The sequence below is a fragment of the Symphalangus syndactylus genome, chromosome 7 (assembly GCF_028878055.3).
Source record: "Symphalangus syndactylus isolate Jambi chromosome 7, NHGRI_mSymSyn1-v2.1_pri, whole genome shotgun sequence".
In the NCBI taxonomy this organism is placed as follows: domain Eukaryota; kingdom Metazoa; phylum Chordata; class Mammalia; order Primates; family Hylobatidae; genus Symphalangus; species Symphalangus syndactylus.
Window position 1 is genome coordinate 128596778 of NC_072429.2, and position 8344 is coordinate 128605121.

The 8344-nt window shown below is 42.7% G+C and overlaps 1 pseudogene; it reads left to right on the forward strand.

Annotated features, from left to right (window-relative positions):
- Positions 1-6448: 6448 nt before the first annotated feature.
- On the forward strand, positions 6449-8036 carry LOC129485785 (peptide chain release factor 1-like, mitochondrial; annotated as a pseudogene).
- Positions 8037-8344: the final 308 nt, after the last annotated feature.

Here is an 8344-nt window from a genome sequence, read left to right on the forward strand (position 1 = left end):
AGCATCCAGAAAGGCAGAATTTGGCAGCTCTGAGTTTCCTGTGTAGCTGTCAAAATCCTTATTTCACCTACTGGAGTCCTTTTGCCCTTCTACTGCCCCAGGAGAGCTACATGAGTTTTTCTCTCTTTCTCATATGTCATGAGCCTCACTAGAATGCAATACTATGAGGACAAGGAATGTGTCGATTTTATTGATGTCTATATTCCAACGCCTAACAGAGCACCTGGAAAATTGTACCTTTAATATTTACTGAATAAATGAATGAATGAATGGTAAATGCCAAACAATGTCTTTCTCACTTCAACATATGTTAACCCAGAGTCTTACATATAGCATAGTCTTCATTACAGATGGATTTAACTTTTTTCAAAACACATTTTTAAAAAGGATTCTAGTCATATGTTTTTGTTTGGGGCCAGTGCAAATTTTGAGAAGTAAGCTGATTTGAATTATCTATGCACCAGAGTTCTAAAATTGATAGATTCTAATCATAAAACTGTAGAATGTTCACAAACAAGAGGGATGTACTCACCGCATTCTATTTTTCTGTGTCATTCCCATTTCAGTGTAAGCACCGCTGAAAGCAAACACTAAGAACATTTTCAGATAAATGTTATCTATTCTTAGATGCGAATCATGCCACTGTTAGCCAACCATTGGTAAAACAACCATCGTGCATGCACATCCTTCCTCCCAACCTAGAAAAATTCTACCCCTCCCAGGGTCTTCTGACCTTGACACTCACCCTCTGCACTGCTAGGTGGCCATCCGGGCTCAGCATCTAGCAGTTTTTGTTTTCGTTTTTGTTTTTTGAGACGGAGTCTCTCTCTGTCGCCCAAGCTAGAGTGCAGTGGCATGATCTTGGCTCACTGCAACCTCTGCCTCCCGAGTTCAAGCAATTCTCCTGCCTCAGCCTCCTGAGCAGCTGGGATTATGGGCATGTGCCACCAAGCCCGGCTATTTTTTTTCTTTTTTTTTTTTGCCTTTTTTTTTTTTTTTTTTTTGTATTTTTAGTAGAGACAGGGTTTCACCATCCTGGTCAGGTTGGTCTCGAACTCCTGACCTCATGATCCACCCACCTCGGCCTCCCAAAGTGCTGGGATTACAGGCGTGAGCCACTGCACCCGGCCGCATCTAGCAGTATTTTACTGCTTGGGAAACCTAGTGAATTTTAATGCTATTGAGCAACTTTGCTCAAACACTCCTGGCGTGAACTGAGCAAAGCCCTGGTTGCTAGGGAGCCATTACAAAAGCACAAGGATTTCCAAAATAAAAAAAGACCCAGAGCACACTTGAATCAAGTACAATTGCACTGTTTATTTGCAACTGATTGGATTGCACCCTTACCTTGGTTAGATAGTTTATTTCTCTATGAATTACTCTAGAAAATACTACTACTCTAGCCTTTCCAATTTTTAACTAAGCTGAAAGTATTTTTACTTTTTCGAGACTCTCAGTAAGGAAAGAATGAGGTATGTTTCAATGCTGGAACTTCTAGCAAATAGTAGGTGTTCAATAAATACTTGTTGAATTAACTAATTAATTAATATGTGGGCACAAAAGCTTGCTTTTGCACCCTGAGGCAATCATGGCCTCTGGGGAAAGCCAGCCTTGCTGTATCCTGAGGCAATCACTCACTCTGGAGAAATCCAGCCTCCATGTTGAGAGGGCACTCAAGCCATCTACGGAGAGGCCACGTGGTTAGGAACTAAGGCCTCCTGCCTACAGCCATGCGAGAGAGCCATCTTCAAAACAGATTCTCTGGCCTCAATTAAGCTTTCCGATGACTTTGCCAACATCCAACTGCAGTCACATGTAAGACCCTAAGTCAGAACCAGCCAGGTAGGCCATTCCCAAATTCTTAACCAGCAGAAAGAGGAAAATATAAGTTAAATGTTTATTATTTTAAGCCATTATGTTTTGGGGGTGATTTGTTATGCAATAGATAATACAGTCTATTTGTTTATCAATAGATTATATTGATAATACAATAACAATTTGTTATGCAATAGATAATCAATCTTCTTTCACCTTGTGTGAGATGACAGCTTATTAAAATACAAACTCCTGGAAGGCAGGTTTTCTGTCTTATTCGCTCCTGTATTCCTGGTATCTTGTATGCATCCAATAAACAATGAGTAACAATTCACTTAATGACAAGCTGGTTCCTAATTTTTTATAGAAAACTATATATGTTCACACACAGAAACAGAAGTATAATTCTTCAATAAAATGATACTTTTTAGCGAAAAAGCATTAGATAGCATAATTATCCAAAAAGGAACTATTGGAAATTACGGAAAAAAAGTTATTAGTATTCACATAATCCTCCTCCCTTACTGGGGTGGGAGGGAGATACATGCAGAAGGAATACAGGGCCTTGAAGTATTCAAAGAAAGAACAATTAACAAAGGGCATAGTTTGAGAAGCCCAGCTTCTCATGAGAAGAAAAAGGCATTGCAAGGTGGCACAGAGGGACTAAGATCTCAGGCTGTACTTGGAGGTTTTCTCAGAGTGCTCCTGAAGCAATATCATAAAAGGAATTTGAGAATACAAGGCCAGTAGAACAAGTTAACCCCTCAGCCCCTTTCTAACTTGAGCCGTTGTGAGTTCTCCTGTCCTCTGCTAGCCTGAGAAAGCTCAAGAGGAAGACCATGGGGCCACCATTTTCCACATTCACATTCACACACGCCCTCTCTCCATCAAGTATCTTAGACTATCTGTTTGAGCACAGGCTAAATAAGTGTCCTCAAATAACAGATGGTGAATAATGACAGCAAGTCCCTGTCCTGTTCCCTGACAATAAAGCTGGTATAGATTAAAGGCAAGATTTATCCTCCCTGGAACCTCAGGTAATGAGGTGACTACCTGTATTCAAATCAAAGACACACTCATGCTTTCTTTTCTTTCTAACGGCTCAATTTCCAGAGTTGATATTGTGTACTCTGCCACATGCTGTGAGGTATGTAAGAAAAGTGACATGTGGCCTGGCATCTCAGCTATTTATCACCCCCCTCCAGAGCCAGGGGGCAGTTTTGAATGTGTTCGATTGCCCAAGATCTAAAAATTAAAAATAGTAATTTAAATGTCTCAGATCAGAGAATCATATTCTTCTCTTCTTTCCATTTGTTGCTTTTGAGTCTCACCACGACCACAATATCAGGTACACAGCAGGCCTCTAAAATTCAATATTGCTATTGCTGTTAGTTCCATTCATTCAAGAAAAGCTTGTTGGGCATCAACTATGTGCTAGCACTATACCAGGTTCTTTATATACACTATTTAATTTATATCAATAGCAATCCAATGGGCTGAGAAAAACGAAGCTCAAAGATTTTGAATTATTTACCGGAGGTTGCAAAGTTAGGGATCGGCCCAACTCCAAACCCAGGTTTTTCTGGTTAGCCCTGCTGCCCTAATCAATACAGTCTTTTAAATGAAGACGACTTTGTATCCACCAAGATAATGAATCCCAAGACTCTCACTACCCCTACTTTCTTATGTGTTAACCAAGATTCCAATGTTTTGAAAGAGTTTAATTGCCTGGCTGAATTTATTTAGACATAATATTTCTCTGCTTATGGAAAAATATTTGAAACTCCCAACCCAGGTCTTTGCTCAGCATGAGACAATCAGATTTATCACAGAATCCATAATGATCCTAGCATAAGCAGTTGACATTTTACCAAGGCATGGCTTTTCTGAAATATGGACAATTGTTCTAAGTTCCTCATCATTCTGCTCTTACCTCCCAGAGATTTTTGGGGAGACATTTAATATAATCATTGTAGTGTTTTAAGAAGGAGGTTCTATTCTGAGGCTATTAATATAAAAGGAGACCAGTGTTAGGCCCTTTGTTGATGCCCCACTTCTCCCAGCCCACTCCATGTTAATTAACCCAGCAAGGAGAAAGACATGGAAGAGGGAAGGCAGGAGGGCAGGGGGTGAGAGAGAGGAGATGGCCTACTCTCCTCTGAATTCAGTAGGTCCCAAAGCATAAAAGGAGAGTGGCAGGCAGCACCAAGCATCCTGCTGTTTGACAATGCTGCCACCTTCTGGCATGTATTGGAAATTTACTAGAAAAATATTACTAGTCACTGTCATTTTATAGATAACCCACAAAGATGTGATCGGATATATGAATAAAGTTTGTTTTAATTACCTCCAAGGTATTCCTGGCATCTATTGAAACTAGAATTCAATACACTTACTTTTCAAGCTCCTGTCTTTTAAAGTATTCCATACTGTGCCTGGACGATTAGAGAAATTTCCTGGATGTTGTACTTACCTCCATGCAGGCTCCATTCCAATCCAGTCCCTCCCCCCGCCCACCCCCTATCTCTAGCAGTCAGAGTCTCCATGACTTAATTTCACTTGGAACAAATTCAAATGTGTTTCTCTGGCCCAGGAAGGATCCCCAACTGGTAGCCTGCAAGCCCAGTTACAGCAGCTCAGCTTTTATATATATGTCCAGAATAGTGTTTTAAATGACTGTAGTGGGATATCCCCATGTCTCAGTCTTCCAGCAACTTCCCAACCACACCCAATACACATACACACACACACATACACACACACACACACACACACACCTATTCACATACTCATTTACGCACATGGTCCCTGAAGTCAAGAAAGTTTACCTGGAAATTTACATTCATCCAGAACCTCAGAATGTGACCTTATTTGGAAATAAAGCCCTTGCAGATGTATTTAGCTAAAAAGAAGTCATACTGGATTAGAGTGAGCCCTAAATCCATGACTTACGATGGACATATAAGGACATATGACTTATGTCCTTATAAGAAAAGACAATTTTTTTTCAAGATGGTGGATTAAAGGCTTTTAGTGTGTGCTCAGCCACTTGGAAACAGCAAGACAGTGCATAAAGATCCACTCTGTGAGCTTAATTCAAGAAGGAAAATGGGAATCCACCAGAATTGTGAAGGACATTCTAAATACCAAGCAGGAGAATGCCGGCAAACAGCCCCCATGACAGTGTATGGCTGATAAAAGTAAGTAAAGCCCCAGTACGTGAGAGAGGCAGAGAACTTACCTCTGTAAGTCACCTTTCCGTGGGGATCCGAGAAAGACAGGCCAAGGGAGAGCACTTTGTTTCTCTCAAGCCGTGGAACTAAGTCGGGGAGAGGTTTGAAGCCACTGCGAAGGAATGGGAATGGGAAAAGTACAGACATATTCCCAGACTCAGGACTGAGATCAGGACGCCATTTTTAATCTAGGCGCATACAAAGTCACCCATTCTTTGCTGACCCAGTAGCATGACTGCACAGACATTTTAGTCTTGGGTAAGAGATTGGAGCACCTGCTCTGGAGTAGGGTAGGAGCCTCTACAGTCAGAACTGTGGAAAGTGCCTCAGCAGTAGGTGCTAGAATTGTATTCTCCCCCATCACAGGTCTGGGGCAGGAGGAAAGCTGCTACAGCTGCAGTTTTATGTGGGCAGCAAGACTTCGGCCAGGGGCATCTTGGCAACCTGGAACCCGCCTGCATATGCCATTGCTGGGTGCCCAGAGTGTTCCTCTGAGACCATGCTGTAGCAGGGCTCTCTCCACTCCACTCCAGACAGAAATCCAGGCATTCAGAGCACACTTGGCCTGGACCAGTAGCCTAAGCTGCCCCATCCATCTGGACATAGACTGTGGTGCAGCAAGGTCTTCACTGCTCTACACCCAGGCAGATCTCCAGGTATTCAGAGCACCTACTTGCCCAGATCAGCAGCCTGAGTCTCCTCACCCCTCTTGTGCAGAGATCTTGGTGCAGGGGGCCCTCTCTCCTCCACACTCAGGTACATCTCCAGGCATTTGGAACACCCACTCAACTTGATAAGCAGCCTGACCTGCCCCACTGTTTCTGTGCAGAGCCTGGTGCAGAGGAGTCCTCTCTGCTACACACCCAGGCAGATCTCCAGGCATCTGGAGCATCCACTCTCCTGGATTAGAGTTCAGGCTGACCCCCATTACCATACAGAGAACAGGGGACTGAGGAAATTTTCCAGCTCCACACCTAGGCACATCTCTGGGTGCTTGGTGGCCACCCACTGGATTCTCCCTCCCTCAGCACAGGTGCTTGTGCCTGCCGTCACGGGACCTGTAGGTGTACCCCCTATGAGCACCACCTCCCCCCAGGGGCTAAGCAGGGAGCTCAGACCACTATGCATTCCACGAATCAGTTCACTGTCTAGGGCAACACAGAGCTTCTTCCAGTAAACAAGGATCAAGTATATACCCAGCCACACTGGCTGCACCAGCTCCTACCTATAAGCACCATCTACTGGCTTGTAGATCAAACTGCACAGTGTGATATAAAATTTGCTGAGGGTGCTGCCTGGTGGCTCTGGTACCACAGGGGCCGTTGGCCCAGCCCGACGGACCTTGAGCTGCGGTAGCCCACCGCTGGAGAGGCTGTTCGCCTGGGGCGGGCTTTTGCGGACCTTCCTCAAGCAGCAGGCGGGGTCTGAAGCCCATTTGAAGGTCAGGAGGCCCGAGTTGTTGGCAGTGGTCAAGTTGCTGAATGAGAAGGAGCAGGAGCTGTGGGAGACTGAGCACTTGCTGCACGATGAGGATGAAGATTTAAGGAAATCTGCAGAGAATGAAATAACTTTGTGTCAAAAAGAAATAACTCAGTTGAAGCATCACAAGAAACAGATGAAAATGACTTGATCCTGGAAGTAACTGCAGGAGTTGGAGGTCAGGAGGCAATGTTGTTTACTTCAGAGATATTTGATATGTATCAGCAATATGCTGCATTTAAAAGATGCATTAATGCTCCATTTAAAAGATGGCATTTTGAAACCCTGGGATATTTTCCAGGTGAAATAGGTAGCCTTTAGACATGTATCTGCCAACATTGGGGGTTCAGAAGCCTATAGGCACATGAAATTTGTTTTTTTTTTATTATTATACTTCAAGTTCTAGGGTACATGTGCACAACATGCAGGTTTGTTACATATGTATACATGTACCATGTTGGTGTGCTGCACCCATTAACTCGTCACTTACATTAGGTATATCTCCTAATGCTGTCCCTCCCCCCTTCCCCCACCCCACAACAGGCCCCGGGGTGTGATGTTCCCCTTCCTGTGTCCAGGTGTTCTCATTGTTCAATTCCCACCTATGAGTGAGAACGTGCGGTGTTTGGTTTTTTGTTCTTACGATAGTTTGCTGAGAATGATGGTTTCCATCTTCATCCAGGTCACTACAAAGGACATGAACCCATCCTTTTTTATGGCTGCATAGTATTCCATGGTGTATATGTGCCACATTTTCTTAATCCAGTCTATCGTTGTTGGACATTTGGGTTGGTTCCAAGTCTTTGCTATTGTGAAAAGTGTCGCAATAAACATATGTGAGGCACATGAAATTTGAAGGAGGTGTGCACAGAGTACAAAGAGTGCCAAAGACAGAAAAGCAAGGCAGTATCCATACTAGCACCATGACTGTAAGCAGAAATGCCCCAACCTACTGAGATTAATCTGGTGATTAATCTGAAAGATTTGAGAATCAACACAAAGCGAGCCAGTGGACTGCGGGGGCAGCATGTAAATACCACCGACAGTGCTGTCCGGATAGTTCATCTTCCAACAGGAAGAAGAAAAAGGATGAGAAGGAAAAGGAGTATTCCTTGAAAATAAGTAAAGAAGATTTTTCTATCAAAACTTTTTAATTCTTGTAACACTATTCAGGTGTTTCTGAATGTCAACAAGAGAGATCTCACCTGAAAAAATAAAGAGCTGGCTATGAAAATGTTACATGTAAAACTGTACAACATGTATCTAGAAGAAGAAATGAATAAAAGACACAATGCTACAAAAATTCAGACTGGAAGTAAAGGAAGATCAGAGAAAATAAGAACATACAATTTTCCACAGAACTAGGTCACAGATCACAGAATAAGCAAGTCACTGCATGATCTGGAAACTTTTATGCAAGGAGACTATCTGCTGGATGAACTTGTACAGTCATTGAAGAAATACACTGATTATGAATCTTTAGTAGAAATTATTTCCCAAAAAGTTTGATTATTCCCAATAAACCTATTATAAGTCAAAAATACATATAACATTAGCAACACAGCAGTCTCCTACTTGATGACAGCTTGACTTCACAATTTTCCAACTTTACCGTGGTGTGAAAGAGGTATGATTCGTAAGTCCTAAGGAGCTCCTCAGCTTGAAATGGGGCTACATGCCGATAAACCCATCATAAAGTCAAAAAATCCTAAAACCATCATAAGCTGGTGACCACCTGTAATCATGACATAGTGGTAAATGCTGGACGCTTCTTTATGGTAAGTAGACAAAGGAAAATCATCCTTTGTCCTGTTCTA